The following is a 17,137-nucleotide window of genomic DNA, read 5'->3' as shown; positions in this document are numbered from 1 at the left end:
CACGGACCCCGAGTCCCCAGAGCCGGGTCTGTGACAGCTGTTAACTCACAGGTACAGTTCTCCTCCTGCATCTTTACTAGATCCTACATCCTGCACAACACCAGCTCTCCATCTGTTGTCCCAGGGCAGTTTCATGTCGGTTACACTTTGAAATACGTTTTCAAAAATGTCTTTTCCTGTTGTTGTCCTGTGCATCATTTTAATTTCCAATATTTACACTCCACGGATGAAGCTGGCCAGCTGTGCAATGTCCATCATGTCTGTACTTTCCTCCACAGCAAGAGAGCGTGCAATAAGGTTTTTGCTTCTTTCACACAACTGCGTTCTTAAATCAGTGGCCATCTCACAAACCCGATCAGCAATTGCATTTCTCCTCAGGCTCACATTTGCCAAAATCTGCGTTTTGTCTGGACACAAGACGTCGCACAGCTTCATCATGCAGCTCTTCAGAAACTCTCCCTCAGTAAATAGCCGGGCTGATTTGGCAATCTCCTCTGCTACAATAAAACTTGCTTTCACAACAGCTTCACTTTGTGGTTTTGCTCTGGTGAAAATCATCTGCTGAAATGTCAAATTCTTCTTTAGCTCTTCTACTTTCTGTAGTTTCTGCTCTGCATTTCGGTTTTTCAGCTTATGTTTTGACTCATAGTGCCGTCTTAAATTAAATTCCTTAATTACAGACACATTAGCTCCACAAATAAGATACGGGTTTACCAGCAATGTCTGTAAACATATATTCAGTCTCCCGCCGCCGGTGCTGAAAGGCTCTGTTTTCAGAATCAACTTTTCTCTTTGCCATTGTGAGGGGCTAGCTAACAGAAGTTTGACTTGATTGACACGGGAATGTTCCCAGTTAGCCTAGCATTCGGCAAGGAGGCTGCAGTTTGTAGTTTGTAGTTTGTGTGTTATTAGCAGTGTTGGTCAAGTTACTTGAAAAAAGTAATCAGTTACTAATTACTGATTACTTCCCCCCAAAAGTAATCCCGTTACTTTACTGATTACTTATTTTCAAAAGTAATTAATTACTTAGTTACTTAGTTACCTAGTTACTTTTTAAAAACACGATTTACAACCTGAATAGGTGATAAAGCGATAGATCTTTCAGCCCAGTTCTACTTTTTCCTGCATAATTCATCATACAAAATGTAATCAAATGGAAAAGTCTCTTTTTAAAACTTGTTTTATTAGTTTTAATCTTTTAACTTTATGCATCAAGCAAAAATTTAATTATATGCAACATTCTCTGACTGGAAGAAATTTGTTTAACATTTAAACCTATTTTCTGCACATTCCAGCACATAAAATAAAATATTTTTTTGTGTTTACACTCACTCTTTCAAATAGATGCAAGTAAAACACAGCAGAAAATAAATAACATCAAAGACTAGCGGTCCTGTTGCTCTATTTTCACCTGTAAAGCAGGACTGGGTTAGGTGGAGGTTTACCCTGGTGCAGGTGTGCTGCAGCGGTCAGTGGAAGAATCCACGAGTTTCTCTGTGAATTTCACATAACGTCGTGGTACACTCGGCGCTTGCTTGGAAGTTAAGGGGGGGGGGGGTTCGCGGTAAAAAGAAGTTTTCTTCCCACGCACAACGGACACTAATGTTTTTGTCACTTTTTATGGAATCAAACTCAAAATAAGGTCAGTACTTCCACGCTTTAAACGCTGCATGCTACACTCTGTCCCGCACTCGATATATTATGATCTGCAGACAGCTGTTGTCACGAACGTCGCACTCGCTTACGTCACTGTCATGAGATGTTCTCGCAAAAAATCACGGTTTTAGTAACGCAGTAACGCAGCGTTCCTACGTGAAAGTAACGGTAATCTAATTACCGTTTTTGCAATAGTAATCCCTTACATTACTCGTTACTTGAAAAAAGTAATCAGATTACAGTAACGCGTTACAAGTAACGCGTGATACTTGTATATCACGCGTTATATCACCTAACGCGTGATATAAATGTACGCCGGGCCGGATGTGGCCCGTGGGCCTTGACTTTGACACATGTGGTTTAAACAGTAAAAGATTTACTACAATATAAGCTAACGTGTTGGGAAGCATTCATGTAACAAAGTGTTTTGCAGGTTACCTCTGTGGTGGCCATCTTGCTTTCCCAGTAAAGAGGAGGCCTGCCTAAATTGCAGCTCTTTTATAGGCCAGTCTAAAATGAGAAGGTGTGGTCTTTAGAGTATTTAACCCTGGAGAACCCAAGAACCATTGTCTTCTTTGGAAAATTATGAACTACGCATTAAATGACTTATATAAGTCCTGAAAGATGCTGACCAGCTATTAGTCCACAGATGAATTTAGATGTCAGTCATTCAGAATTCGGGTCTCACTCCCTGACATGACAACACAAACAGTGTATGTGATGATCTGAGTGTAGATGATGTTCTGTGGCTCATAGACAATCGTTAATGTGCCTGATAATTCAGGATCCATTGATCAACTATAACTGAATGACATTTGGCATGGTTTAGAGTTCATAGAGGTTGTATAGGAAAGTGTATGATATGCTTCAAAACAGAATTATTTTCATCTTGGTCTAAAATATGAACTCTGTGTGACTCTTTCACTCTCAAGTGAATGAAGTCTGTGTAACAATCCTCTTTAAGTGAGGGTTTGTTTTTTGGGGGGGTTTTTTTTAGGTAACAAGTTTTCATAATTGTTTAAGTCAGTCTAGTTTACCAAAGGTAACCAAAGAGTGTTTAAAGTGTTATATGAAAATAAAGAACCATGTAGTTTTACACTGACACGTTTCTCTCCCTGATCTCTCGATAGCCTCTTATCTAACTTTTGTTGCAGAAAAGCTAAATAATATAAATTCTGTGAGGTTCTACATCAAGTGCAATGCCTTTCTTTTTTGTCTGTTTTTCTGATGTACCATGAAATGAAAGCTTTTATTTATTTTAAGGAGAAACTGAGGTGTAGCTTCTCCTGGTAATAACCTGGTAATATTAATAATAAAAACCAAATTTTAGTGTCTCAAAGTACCAAAAAAAACTTTAAAATTGATGGCTGATTTTTTTAATGCCTTTTTTTCTCCAGTTGTCTTAATTTTTTAACAACACACTGAACAGCTTGTTTGGATATGTTTTTGACTAGTAGCTCATTGGTAATCAACTTCTTGGTGAACAAAAAATATTTTATCTGTCTGTGTTTTCTTTGACACTTTTTGTAGGTTCAGCTAAAGCAATGGGAACGTGTCTATGGCAACAGATTGCTAATAAGAAGCTGCCTAAAGATCCATCCATGTTCCTCTTTTTATCCAATACAGGGCCACAGGGGTTTGTGTGAGGACTGGAATTAAGATTCCTAGTCAGATTAATGAAACAGTAACCCCCCCGCCCCCCAAAAAGCAAGCAAACCACAAAACAAAACAAAACAAAAAACATTGTTACATGGAACCTATTTTTCAGCAATTTTATTACCAATTAGTTTTTCCCTTTCTTCTGGTGTAAATCTGAAGAACAGGAGAAAGACAAGCAGCAGGTTCAGTGTGAGGAAAATTTCAGAATCAAACATCATTCACCTGTCACTGACATGACCTGGTGACAAGACAAAAAGTTTCTTCTTCCTGTGCTGAGAAACCCTGATGAATGAACTCAGCAGCTAAATATTTCCTTTCTTTTGTTTTGATTAATACCTTTAAATAATTCTTTTTGAATTAACGGAAAATAAAACCCAACATGATGTAGCTTCTATCTTTAACAATGTTTAGAATAAATCTCTCTACTCAAGTCTTCTGGTGCAGGGGGTTGGGAAGCTCATCTGTAACTGAAAGGTTGCCGGTTCGATCCGCCTGCTCTCTGTCCTGGTCGTTGTGTCCTTGGGCAAGACACTTCACCTACTGCCTACTGCGATATGGCAGCCTCGCTTCTGCCAGTCTTTCCCAGGGCAGCTGTGGCTACGACTGTAGCTTGCCTCCACCAGTGAGTGAATGAATAGTGGAATTGTAAAGCACTTTGGGTGCCTAGAAAAGCGCTATATAAATGCAATCCATTATTATCATCTTCTCGGTTCTTCTGTTGTCATGTTTTTATTTGGGAATGCCAGGTAGAAAAAATTCCTTATAAAGGGTGAATGTGACCCTAACTGTGACCATGAACATGCTGCCTGAGTGGAGTCACACCAGAAACTACCCTCCAGTTTCCAAGTGTTTATGAAAATAGTGTGAGACTTAAAAACCAAATGAGCTTCCTTTAGTATCAGAAATCTCTGTGATCCTGCTCTGTGTTCACTCAGTAACAGATGTTGTACAGTCCTTTCATTTGTTTTGTTTCTTTATTGTTAATAAAGTTTAAAATCTGTTTAGCTTTTCTTTTTTTTTTGTAACTCCAATAGGTTTCATATTCAGGCACTTGCAGGGGGGGGGCTTGAGCACCTGCCCCTTTCCTGATGGGTGCGCCAAGTTCCATTTTTTGGATGCAATATTCTTTTTAAGGGTTTGGAACAAAAACATTTAACTATTAATCACAAATATGCTAAATAAAAGGACCTGGCTTGCATCAGTCACATGACTACATTAACCAAAGCTCACCCTTTGATGGCAGAGCGCGCTGGTTACGAGCCGGAAACAAGCTCGCAAAGAGCATCCTCATTTTTAATTTTATTTTTTTTTTGCATGTCCTATTTGAAACTTTAGCAATCAGAATTATTGTCTGAAGGCCAAGAAGGATGCCCATTGGATTTATTTTACCAAGTGGAATATTATGGTTTTGCCATATTGGTCCATTGGACCTTTGTTATTATTATTTATTTATTTTAAGTTTTGGATCATGTTTTTAAGTTAGAAGTTTTGCTGCTGGCCTTTCCAAAACACTTTGTTTGTTGTCTCACAGAACACACCAAGCCTTTCACATCCTGGTTTACACTTAAGAACTTCGCCATCATCCATGATCCTCTTGGAGCAATAGTGTCTGCAATCATTCTTCTTTTGCAATCACACAGAGCTGCTGAGGATCCATTTCGCTCACATATTTCAAAAGGCTAAAGAAGTGATAGAAGCGATTCTTATCCAGCATTAGTGTCTGAATCTGGAATCATTTCTATGGAAACTGGACTTTATTTAGACCTTAAATTTATTCTCAGGTAGTCAGGTTCAGTTATTCACTGAAAATCCAAACAGACTCAGACATTTAGAACAAACTAAGACCCTCGGTGCTGGAGGAAATGTCTGCCGTGAATATGTGTATTCATGATCGTTTTAGGAGAGTTTTCTCCAAACACGACATCCCAGTGTACTTCAGACCCAGCAACACACTCAGACAGAAACTGGTTCACCCGAAAGACAAAACTCCTAAACACAAACTGAACAATGTGGTGTATGCTGTACAGTGCAGCGAGGAATGCCCAGACCTCTACATCGGAGAGACCAAACAGCCACTTCACAAGCGCATGGCACAACATAGAAGAGCCACCTCCACAGGACAAGACTCAGCGGTCCATCTGCATCTAAAGGATAACGGTCACTCTTTCGAGGATGCCAACGTTCACATTTTGGACAGAGAGGACAGATGGTTTGAAAGAGGAGTGAAAGAAGCCATTTACGTCCACTGTGAACGACCATCTTTGAACAGAGGCGGTGGTTTACGACACCAACTGTCTGCCATCTATAATCCAGTTTTGAGATCCCTTCCCAGACGCCTTAATGCCCACTCACATCCTGGGCCATCTGACCTCAGGAATTCACATGATAGGGTGGGGCCAGGTTTCACAATGAGCTCACCCGAAACCCTGGCTGATTGGGACCCACACCCGCTTTCACACCTTGGCTCATGTGATTAGGTAGAGGATCATCAGGGGGTCCTTTGTCCCTGTTTGGGGGGAAACTCCCACTGGGTTTAAATCTGGGACTCTCGGCCATTTGACCTTAGAACTGAAGAAGCTTCTCGGATGAGAGGTGAAACGTCTTCAAGCAACTTAAAGAAGTCCAGACGCTTTTCTTTCCAAGCTCCTTAGACTACAATGACCTGGATGACTGAGAACCTTCACAGACATGATCGTTTATGTTAATGAGAGTGTGGGGAGTGAGTGGGAGGGTGGGTGGGGTGGGTTGCTTTTAACCATGTAAAGCACTTTGTGCTACATTTTTTGTATGAAAAGTGCTTTATAAATAAAGATTGATTGATTGATTGATCGATCTATCTGAGAGTTGTTCCTCCAGGTGAGTGAGTAGAGTTGAGTGTGTGTGATCAGAGGTGAGAATGTTGCCCTGGTGCTGAGTGGGGGAGGGCCTCAATCGACCTGGTCTGACAGATTGAGGTGATGAAATCTTTGATCCATCTTTGTTGCAGAGCTGGTGGTGAAGGGTCCAAACCGATAACTCCACTGAGATACTGGGAATGTTTGGATAGAGCCAGTATTCAGTTACAATCAGTGGACAACACTTGTGGACAAAGCAGTTGTAGTAAATCTCTGATTTAGGGCCTCTGTTTTGTTTGAGAGTGATCTGGCGTTGGTCGGGGGTTTGTGTTGTTTTTGCATTGTAAGAGCCAGCTCTGCATCCCCACGATCCACAGCACTTGTTGTACATGACAAAAACCCACAGAGAGCTCTGTGGTCCTGCAGTCTAGGTGGGATACTGTGGGTCTGTTCTTCACTCATCACCTACCTGACAGCTGACACTTCACACCTGTTTCTCACCTGCAGGTCAGCCAAGAGGAGTCACAGAGGATGGAGGGAAGAAGGAAGAAGGGAAGAAGGAAGGAGGGAAGAAGGATGAATCTGTTGGACTAAACAATCTACTTTTCCTGGTAGTTTCTGCTGTGCCCGTTGTTGTTAGTGGTAGTATTACTGTTGTTGTTGGTATTATTTTTCTTCCTGTTTTTATGATGTGCAAATATTGTAATGACAAGGGTTCATACAAGGTACCTGAACGTGATTACATCTAGTGATCAACTATCCTACATTCATCAGCAGATTAATTTAGATGTCAGACATTCAGAAAACACAAACACTGTATGTGATGATCTGGGTGTAGATGAAGTTCTGTGGCTTATATGTGATCAACAATGTGCCTGATAATGTTCAGGATCCATTGATCAGCTATGACTGAATGACATTTGGGACAGTTTGGGAATTAAGGGTCGTATAAAGAAGTGTTGTTGTTTTTTTAAAAAAAAATCTTGGTCTAAAATATGAACTCTGTGTGACAATCCCCTCTTTAGGTGAAGGTTTTTGGTTTCCTTTTTTAGTGAATAAGCTTGCATAATTGTTTCAGTCAGTCCAGTAAGGTTGAATCTTATAGAGTGTTTAAAGTGTTTTATGAAAGTGAAGATCCATGTAGTTTCACACTGACACTTTTCTCTCTCTCTCTAATCTCTTGATAACCTCTTATGTAACTTTTCTTACAAGAAAGCTATATAATAATTTATATTATAATTGCAGCATTGCAATTTTCAATTAATATTTACATGTAAACCAAATGAACATCCTTTTTGTACATATTTTTGTGATGTATCGTGATGTGAAATCTTTTATTTATTTTTAATGAGAAACTGAAGTGTAGCAGAGATCTTTGAGCTTCTCCCTGTAATAACCTGGTAACAACAATAAAAATAAGAACAAAATGTTAAAGTGGATCAAAGTATGAAAGATGACTCAATTTTCAGCAATAACTCTCATCTGTTCTCTAGTTTTGTTTCTACTTTCTCCAGAAAATGTTATTTGCTGCATTGATTGACTTCAGGGATGATTCCTACTCAGAAAAAAGAAAGTGTTTAAGAAATTTTCATAACCATTTAAGTTGGTTTTCCACTTCTTCTGGCATGAATATGAATATATTCTTCACTGCAGCAGCCTAGTAGGCGTGAGAAGCCATTTTTGTTGATTAAGTTTTCTCCTGTTTTTCATTTAGAAAGTTGGCTAAGTGAATTGTCTTTTGTTTGGTTTTCATTTTGTGTAGGAAAGCGTAGGGACCATAAGGGAGTTTTGTTTGTTATTTTCGGCATTGCTCACTGCTGAAGCAAATAAATGGCTGCTTAGCACTTTAAAAGATACTACTGTTTGTGTTCTTTCTTGGGTGGCGCGTGAGTGGGGACACTTTCTTGTTGCGTTCAATACACACCTAGACAAAGAACGTAACACAGCAGAAAGACGAGCAGCAAGTTCAGTGTCAACAAAACCTCAGACAGTGTCAAACATCATGCCTGTGTCACCAATATGACCTGGTGACACAGAAAGTATACAAATAAAATTTGTTTCTTCATCCTCTGCTGAGAAACAGCTGAAACCTGATGAATGAACACAAAAATGAACACAGCACGACAAACATTACCTGTCCTTTTATCAACTGCACAAGTAGTACTGCTGGCTAACAGGGTAAGGGTGTTGTGGGTCTGTAGCTCTGTCCACCGTTTTAGGGAACATATTTAGGCTGTGTTCACACTGCAAGCGGAAACGCATCGAATCTAACTTTTTTGACCCGTTGCAGCCCATATCCCATCATGGTATGACAGTTTGAACAGCACAAATCTGATATTTTCAAATCTGACCTGGGTCACTTTCATATGTGGTACTGTATCCATATCTAATGTTTTAGAAAGCGACTGCTGTTTGAATGGTCAATTGCTGGATTTCACAAAAACTATGCATATAAACATAATTATGGAACGACAATATAAAAAAACTCTTGTTTATTCAGCTGCCATCTCTCTTGTGGATTTTTTACAGTCTCAGATCAACACAGCCCTGCCCTCCAGCACTATCAGCAGCAGCACTCTGCACGGCCCTGTTCCTATTGGGCACATGATCAGAAGCACAGCCCTGTTAGTGTCTTCAGTGAAAGTTTACATCTTTGCACCTTTCTAATATAAAATGTTTTCTGTAACATGTTTTCTAATGGCTCTGATGAAGCCACAAGCTGAAACATGTCTGTCTCTTTATTTCTGCTTCAGTATCTTACACAGTGAACATGATACATGGCATAAATACTTCAAGCAGAACATGGTGCTTCAAGTTTATAACTAATCTGGGATCACTGCACACATGATCTACAATGACAAGGTGAGCAGTGGGAGCACCTGCATGTATAAAACAGGTGTAACAGGACTAAATCTTTAAAATCCAACAGCAGGGTCGTCCTGATGTCACATCTCAAGTCCCCCCATGACAGAAACTTATTGAGCTGTTTGTGCACATTTAATTATCTTTGTTTCCTCTTAGCTCCTGTTAAGGTTCAATATTGAGGACGAGAGTAAAAACAACCATGGTCCAGAAAAGCTTGGTCAAACAACGATTTTAATGAACAGCGTGGGGAGATGTACACTGCAAAACATCAGCTGTAGATCTCCGCCCCAAAACTACACAGCAATAGTTTTATACCATCGAGGTATTTTTAACTGACGCCCTCTCATACGTCATCCGATACAATACATGCATACGTCAAATCAAAACCACAATGACTTTTAACACAGTTTGAAAAGAACATCGCCTCGTCTCCATCCCAGGTGTCTTCCTGTCGCCACCGGACGCCCTGCTTATCGGCTGGAACATCAGCAGCATGTCTCAAGGCACACTGTCACTTGTGCAGACACAATTTTGCAGTTGCAAGCTTTTACAAAATATTATTTGAACCTTCACCTACCCCTGAGTCTAACTGCTGTGTAAGTGTGTCTACGTGTGTGTGTCGACCTCACACGAACTTTGTCTTATGAGAAGAGAGGCCAATTCTCATGTACCTAATAACCTAACTAAAACTATATATATGGAACCACTACTAAAAGCTTAATCAAAAGATATAAATGAATAAAAGATAATAATGAATAACCTGGTTATTCAAATAGCATCATCCAAACAGCTCCTCAAAATAACTTGCACTTAGACTCTGCTTTTAGTTTCACTTTCTGCAAAGTATGCAGTTTCCTGTCTATTTTGGCACAAAGTGTACTCAGAGTTAGGCCTTTCTTTTATAATGCTATGTAATCTGCATATAAACATTTGAGATTATAAAAAGCATTCAAAAGCATTTAAGATTATAAATTCAACTCAACAGTTTAAAGTGACTATAACTGCACCTGTAATAAAAGTTAATATGATACCAGTATGTTTAAACATCTGAATGCAATATCAACGCAATGGTAATGATGATGATCACGAACAATAGCAGTAAAATATTTCCCTGATCCCCACACTCCATACATTGTTCTATAAACTTAGCTTTTGGTTTTTACCTCCTCTAATAGTAAAGGTCAAAGGTCAGAGGCGTTCCAGGACAAACTGATTCTACTCTGCTGCCCCCTGCTGGATCTTTAAACACAGTGCATCTCACAGGTACATAAACTACATGTTTCATTTTTTGATAAATATAAGGATAAGGATCAAGGATCAATACTAATCTAATCATAATAACTCATCTCATCCTCTAATAATACATTTTTATTCCGAATTTCATTTTTTAATCATTGACCAGAATATAAAAAGCAACATAAAACTAAATTCTCCACTAACATCATCTTAATTTCACCCTCAATTCATACATTAATCATGGAAACTAAAACACATAAATACACAAAATAAGTTTAAGGTTGTTAAAATATTTAAATGTATATTTTTATGTCACACTTGGGATTTCCATGTGAGTCTAAAGTCCCCAGAGCACGTTACACCCACTCAAGGAAGCAGTTGCATTTTCACCGGGCGTGCCACAGCGTGTTTCAGACGTAGGGCTCAGGAATGCTGTAAAGAGTCCTGTCAGTTTTCACATATTACAGCACATACACTGCCTTTGAATCACACCTGAGTTTAATATTTGCCACTGAAAACTACATCAAAGACAGACAGTGTACTTTTGCAGCAGTTCAGTCAATCATATTTAGACATTGGGGATCAATTTCTATGAGTGCTGAAAACAAACTGAAAGATATTCATTTCTTTGTCAAAACTTCACACATCTGTTGCAAAATGAAACTCAACGAAAGAAATACGACTTTGAGTTTTCCAAAACACGTTTTTAAATCTGACGGGGGGACTAAAGTCTTGTTTTTACAGTATTAAAAAGCTAAACGTTGTCCAGTGTTCATAAGCAAGGTTTTCTGGCATGACATGATACACAAGCATCATTTCTTTGGTTAAACAGATTCTCAGATTAGTGACCTCTTAATAGCAGCATACTAATCAGTGAAGCTGATGTCACAAACACAGATGCTCCAGTACAGCGATAAGAATTTCACGCGGCCCTCAAGATGATTCTGTTTCTCTTCCTGATACGAATTAACTGGAACTAAATTCAACAAACAAAGTTAAAGACATTCTTTAAAGGACCACATATACCCAGCATAACAAGGCTGAGCTTGTTATTAGTAACTAACTACTGTTCTTCTGTCTGTGAGATACACACTGAAACTATTTGTCATCTGGACAAAAAAGAGAGGACAGTTTATTTTGTTTATTTTCATCTGATATAACCTCTTCATGATTACCATGGTTACATAAAGAAAACAAACACACATCCTTTTCAATTAATTGAATTTCACCCACCTTTAGTTTAATACAAGAACCCTACAAAATAAAATACAGTAAACACAATTTTCTGATGAGAATCTTTTTTTGCTATTATTATATTTGAAAGCATCATTTTAAATCTACGACAATAAATCTTTCTAATCTTTATGCTTTTAAATCATACTAAAACATTTACTGTGATTGGCAGCTTGCAATTTACTGTAACTTGCACTGAATTTAACAATGAAAAAATATGTTGCACATGTCAAATTTGTCGGTGATGACTGCTTTCACTTGTTTTTCACTTCTTTGGAAGTGACTGGATGTCATCAGGGTGTAATTCATGTGGGTGGATGGCTCAAAGCTGTCAATACAGTGTGTAATCTTTGACAAAGTATGCTGCATGTGTTGTGCTCTGTGCTTCACGCTAATGTGAGCATGCCTGTGCAAGCTAGGAGATGATTTAAACCCACTGGGTTTAAATCTGGGACTCTGGTGAAGTTTACAATAAACTAGGAATTTAAAACTCTAGTACAGAAAGACAATTAAGAATGATAAAAGTTGCATTAGTAGCTCATTTCATGTGAGAAGTCTTACAGGTCCACGTCTGTAGTCTGATACAGGAACCTAACATTAGGTTCCAGAGTCCCAGAATCCTCTGATGTTTCTTGGTGTAATTTCCGACTGTGGATCTTCTGATCTTCAGATGCCATTTAATCATTATGTCACAACCCTTACATTTTCTTATCCATATGCTGTACTTCATTTCATCATCTTTTCCTTTTAGCTCAGTTAAACTTGAATCTTCTGTGTTTTTATGAGCGTCTCCTCCCACAGAAAATCTGGAGCAAAGTTCAAACTCATATTTTTGTCAATGAAAGGTTGAGCATTAAAATCAGTCCTTTCATTTATCATTCTGATTAGATTCATTCCTGAGTGTTAAGAGAATATTGTATAATATGATCAGCTATATGAAATGTATCTTTTTATCTTACTGTTGGGGACATGTCTGGGTGACTTTTCACCCAGTAACTTGTTTGCAGCTACTAACCGCTTCCTGTCTTCAGAGAACAGAGAAGTGAAGACTCAGCTCTATTAGAAGAACATGCAAATGTAGTGAAGGGGAAAAACCCGCGGCTCCAAATGATGTTGTTACCTTTGTACACACACACACACACACACACACACACACACACACACACACACACAAAACATCTTGTATAAATAAAGGACGGGGACAGTTGTGGGGCGCAGATCCTGTGTACATGACTGCCCCTCGCAAGGAAAAACTTCTGCAGTGTTTGTGTGTTTTCTAAACTCAGGAGTCTTGGCTAAAGAAAGAACGGCAGGGTGATTTAAAGAAATCCCCTGTCACTGAGTATATGCTGATTCGAGTTAAGGATGTTCAGCTATTAACAAAATAACATATTTTGCTAATAGCTAATAGCACATATTTTGAATGTGCCAGAAGCTGCCACACTTTCATCTGTCACACATTCTTCCCCAGTCACATACTGAGACTAATCTAATATGAAGGAGAATCAGACCAACCCAGAAAAAAAAAACATGGTATTAAAATAATAACACAACTCAAACTACATTTTTATTCATTCTTTTTATCAGGTTTATTCTTGAGCATATTTTGATTGTAATTAAGCAAAATTAACTATTAGCAAAACCACATACAGACATACTGTTTTAATAAACTGTATCACATTACTCACAAAATGATCTCAGTGTCTTTCACACAGGCAAAGGAAACAAAAGTACAACCTTAAATTTCGTCTGTTTAGATCATATGACTCGCGGTTGTGCTCTGGTCTGAAGATAGCGTGTGACAATATTTCTCAGAGCTGTACAGAAACAGAAAGAAAGACAAAGAGAAACAACCATAACAGCAACTACCACACCTACAATCAGTCCAATAGATCCACCCAGTCCTCCTGATCGACCTGCAGGTGAGAAACAGGAGTGACGTGTCAGGTGAAGAGTGAAGAACAGAACAGAATCCAGTTATCTTCCAATGCAGAAGATTAAGTTAAAACAGCTAAAAAAAATGCTTAAAATGTGAATAAAGTGTTGCAATTTACACAGATTTGCTGAAATAATAGTAAAATAATACAGAGCTTTAGAATATTGTATACTAACTCCTGGAACTACAACACATGGCACACATTAAATTTCTGTGTCTCTGTCACATCACGTTTACAGATCTGAGGTCCACACAAACTTGTGTCTCCTACACACATGTGTGTCTGTGTGTGAAGGACTGAACATCAAGAAGAAAAATGGGACCTCTCTCATCCATCAGTCATCATGTGGACATTTTTCTGACACACTTTGAAGCTGATGGACGTTTTGTGTCTGCACTAAGTACGTTTTCAGCAGCTATGGCACCGGCAGGATTCACTTTCACAGACTCACAACCACCAGCTTCACCCCTCCCCTCCCCCTCCAGCTGTAGGCTTTAACGTCGAGTTTCCCCACACATGTTTACAGACGAGTTAGAGAGCAAGAGAAGAAGAGACTGATTCATAAATGTCTTTGTTTCTGCTCTAACCTTACCCAAACAATGCTGCTCTACAACTCTAGACTACCAGCCACAAAGACAACAGCTGGAGAAACATCTGTCTACCTCTGACATCCACCAGCTCATCCATACAACAAACACACATCAACAACCAGGAAGCAGCTTCACCTCTGAACACACACACACTCAACTCTACTCACTCACCTGGAGGAACAACATGAAGGTAGATGTAGCTGATGTATTTCCATGAGTTTGTTCCTGCTACTTTAACATGACAGTGGTATGTTCCATTATCATAAATCGTCACATCCTTCAGAATTATAGACACGTCTCCATCCTTCATATGTCTGTCCTTCAGATCCACCCGGTTCTTATAAAATGAATTCTGGTTATCTGAATCAACTTTATTATCCTGGTACAAAAAGACAATTTTCTCTCCCAGGTAGTGTTTGATCCACTTTACAGCTGTGATCTTGTTTGTAACTCGACATGGCAGAATGACACTGTCTCCAATATCAGCTGTGATGATTTTCTGATCTGAAAAAGGAAACAACACAGAGCAAAGTGCTTAAAGGTCAAAGTACAATTATAATCACAGTTATTTGCTTTATTTCCTTTGACATTTGAGGTTTTAGTCATGTTGGATTTAATTAATGCTAATGTCCTAACATCCTCCAGAAGCCTGTACTATGAAGCAGCATTCGGGTTTATTCAGGTAACTTCAGGTTTAAGTGTTTTCTTCACTTTGCATTGCCATGGTAACTTATGCTGTGAACCAAATTAAGATCCAGATTAGAGATCATCAGGTATGAAACATTTAGGGATCAATCAATTCTCCAGTAGATAGAGTCACAATTCCTGGAAGATCCTTTAGACCCCTGTGCAGGATGAGTAGGAGGGTCTACTTTGTTTTTGTTTTGTTTTTAATGTCACACAGTGGAAATTTGTGGGGTTTTCTTTTTGTTTTATCATACTGTGTATTGGTACATAGTGTTGATTTTATTTGCATGATTTTATTGTGATATTTATATTGTGTCTTTTAGTATTGTTGCACAATATTCTTTTAATCCACTGTGGACTAAGCGGACAATTGTAGGCATCTGTGGAGGCGGGGGCGTTCCCCGAGGCGGCCTATCAGCCGCCAAAGTGACCTGTTAAGAGGAATAGTGGGTGCAGAGACGGGAAGGACTACGCACGAAAGGTGAGCAGGAGGAAAAGAAACGCGTGCAAGCCAGCATATGTGTCGAAGGACCTGCTGCCCGACTGTGGGCTGCCACGAGTCGTTCACCGACGGACCGGCCAGCGGAACACGGCGATCCAGTCCCGACGGCAGGAACAGCGACAGAGGGAGGCGATGTCCGCAATCCACAGCAGGGCAGGGGTGTCCCTCTGCCTGCATCTGGCGGTGCTACGAGGGAGGCCGTGTTCAGGTGTGGAATGGGGCGGGACTGTGCCATGACGCGCTGTCAGGAGGAGACAGGTCTGCGACAGGAGCCCCCTCCTTGTTGTCTTGGCTGCCGTGGTTTCCATCCCTCTCCTGTTTCAGATACGGAACATTTGCCCACGTGTCGCTGGACTGTGGGATTATGGGATTGTGGGGGGAATTTTAGCATATCGGAAACATTTGTTTAGCTTTTCTTTTGATAGTTTATAGTTATTTCTGCCGGCAGGGCGTATTGAGAAAACTCTTTTTATTGTATAGGGGGATTTTAAACTGTATTTGTAATTCCAGCGCCGTAGCTCCGCAAACGCACATAACGCACACTGCGTAGGGCACCAAATGGCCGGTAGGGCACCAAAAAAATCAGGGTCGTAAAAAAAAAAAAAGTAAACCATATTAATACTATAAATATCATATGCATTAATATGGTTAAACAATACAAAAGCAACATAAAACAATTTTCCCGAGAAAAGGGGTGAATCTGCTTTGTGCCCTGTCTCCAGTCTCCTCCTGGTGCCCCCCCCCCCCCCCCCCCCCACTCCCAGTGGTCTGTTCTATAATGCCTCAATTCGGTATTGGTAAACACCTGTTTGAACATGGCCTCGAAACGGCAACAGGAGTCGGGAGCGGAGAAAAGAAAGAAGAAGAGGAAGCGTGATGAAACTCAGGCGTCGCTTGCCGGTAAGGCAATGTTTAAATAATAACAATAAAAAAAGTTCATTATTGTAGCCCTTGCTTGCACGCTCATGTCCGTCAACTCTGTGATAGCTCCTGTTAGCAGTGTTCATACTGTGTTAACAAATGTTGCAAATGATTGATGTTGGGTAGTTTGTTTACGTTGTGGATATGAATATAGAATGGACTACTAAAAGCAACTCATCATGGTCACTCAATTGACGGTTTTCAGATAACGTTAGCAATCGTGAGACTAGCATTTCCCTCCTCAGGTTGCTAGCTGGCTAACGTCATGCATGCTACTGATTAACCTTAACTTTGGGATAGGTCAGTGATGCAGTCAAGTATTATTATCAGATTAGACAAGATTACTTTGTATGTTGCTGCATTTCAGGATATCTATAAAGACGCATATCTTATTTATGCGGCATAAATAAGATATAGGTTTCATATTACAGTGTAATATGAAACCTATATCTTCCAGTAATATAGATTTCCTACTTGCGCATTTATATCAAATTATGTACAGCATGTTTATATTGCCATTTGCCATTATGAAAATCTATACATGTAAAATATAGTTAGTAATTTTTAAATGTACCAGTGACTTACTTAATTTATTAGTCTTATAATGCAATTTTTCGTAGGCCTACTGTAGATTCAAAATTGTATTTCTGTAAAATCCCTGAATATTTTCTCTTGTATGCAGGGTCAATGCTTAAATATGTTCAAGGAGGATCTCAAGGACAGGATGAACCATCCAGTAGTAGTGCCATCCCTGGACATCAACCACCAGCCATTGTAGACCCTGCAACAATCCCTAGCCAAGAAGAACAAGAACCATCAACCACCAGTTCAGGTACAGTTCCATACACAAGTACCACTGAGAGTCCTGTCACTGAGAGACTATCAGAAAGTGACACTGTGGAGACATGTGTGCCCCCTTCAACCGATCCTGCTCTTTGGCCAGCTCACATTGTAGATGCTGATCGTGTTGAAATTGTGCGGAGAGGTCCTTTTAATGTCAGCTCTGATTTTAATTTT

At 39.5% G+C, this 17,137-nt stretch overlaps 2 long non-coding RNA genes across 2 annotated transcripts; one reads left to right on the top strand and one right to left on the bottom strand.

Moving 5' to 3' along the window:
- Window positions 1–13,078: 13,078 nt before the first annotated feature.
- LOC112846339 (uncharacterized) lies at window positions 13,079–15,665 on the bottom strand. Its single transcript, XR_003219268.1, has 3 exons — window positions 15,174–15,665; window positions 14,182–14,514; window positions 13,079–13,399 (listed from the first exon to the last, which is right to left on the bottom strand). It is a non-coding gene; the product is annotated as an uncharacterized LOC112846339 (long non-coding RNA).
- Window positions 15,666–15,943: 278 nt separating this feature from the next.
- Window positions 15,944–16,955, top strand: LOC109201382 (uncharacterized). The gene is made up of 2 exons (XR_002061400.2): window positions 15,944–16,099; window positions 16,803–16,955. It is a non-coding gene; the product is annotated as an uncharacterized LOC109201382 (long non-coding RNA).
- The last annotated feature ends 182 nt before the right edge of the window (window positions 16,956–17,137 follow it).

Source organism: Oreochromis niloticus, linkage group LG3, assembly GCF_001858045.2.
Source record: "Oreochromis niloticus isolate F11D_XX linkage group LG3, O_niloticus_UMD_NMBU, whole genome shotgun sequence".
In the NCBI taxonomy this organism is placed as follows: domain Eukaryota; kingdom Metazoa; phylum Chordata; class Actinopteri; order Cichliformes; family Cichlidae; genus Oreochromis; species Oreochromis niloticus.
Note: the sequence above shows the minus strand (reverse complement) of the source record. Positions and strands in the feature narration are given on the sequence as shown.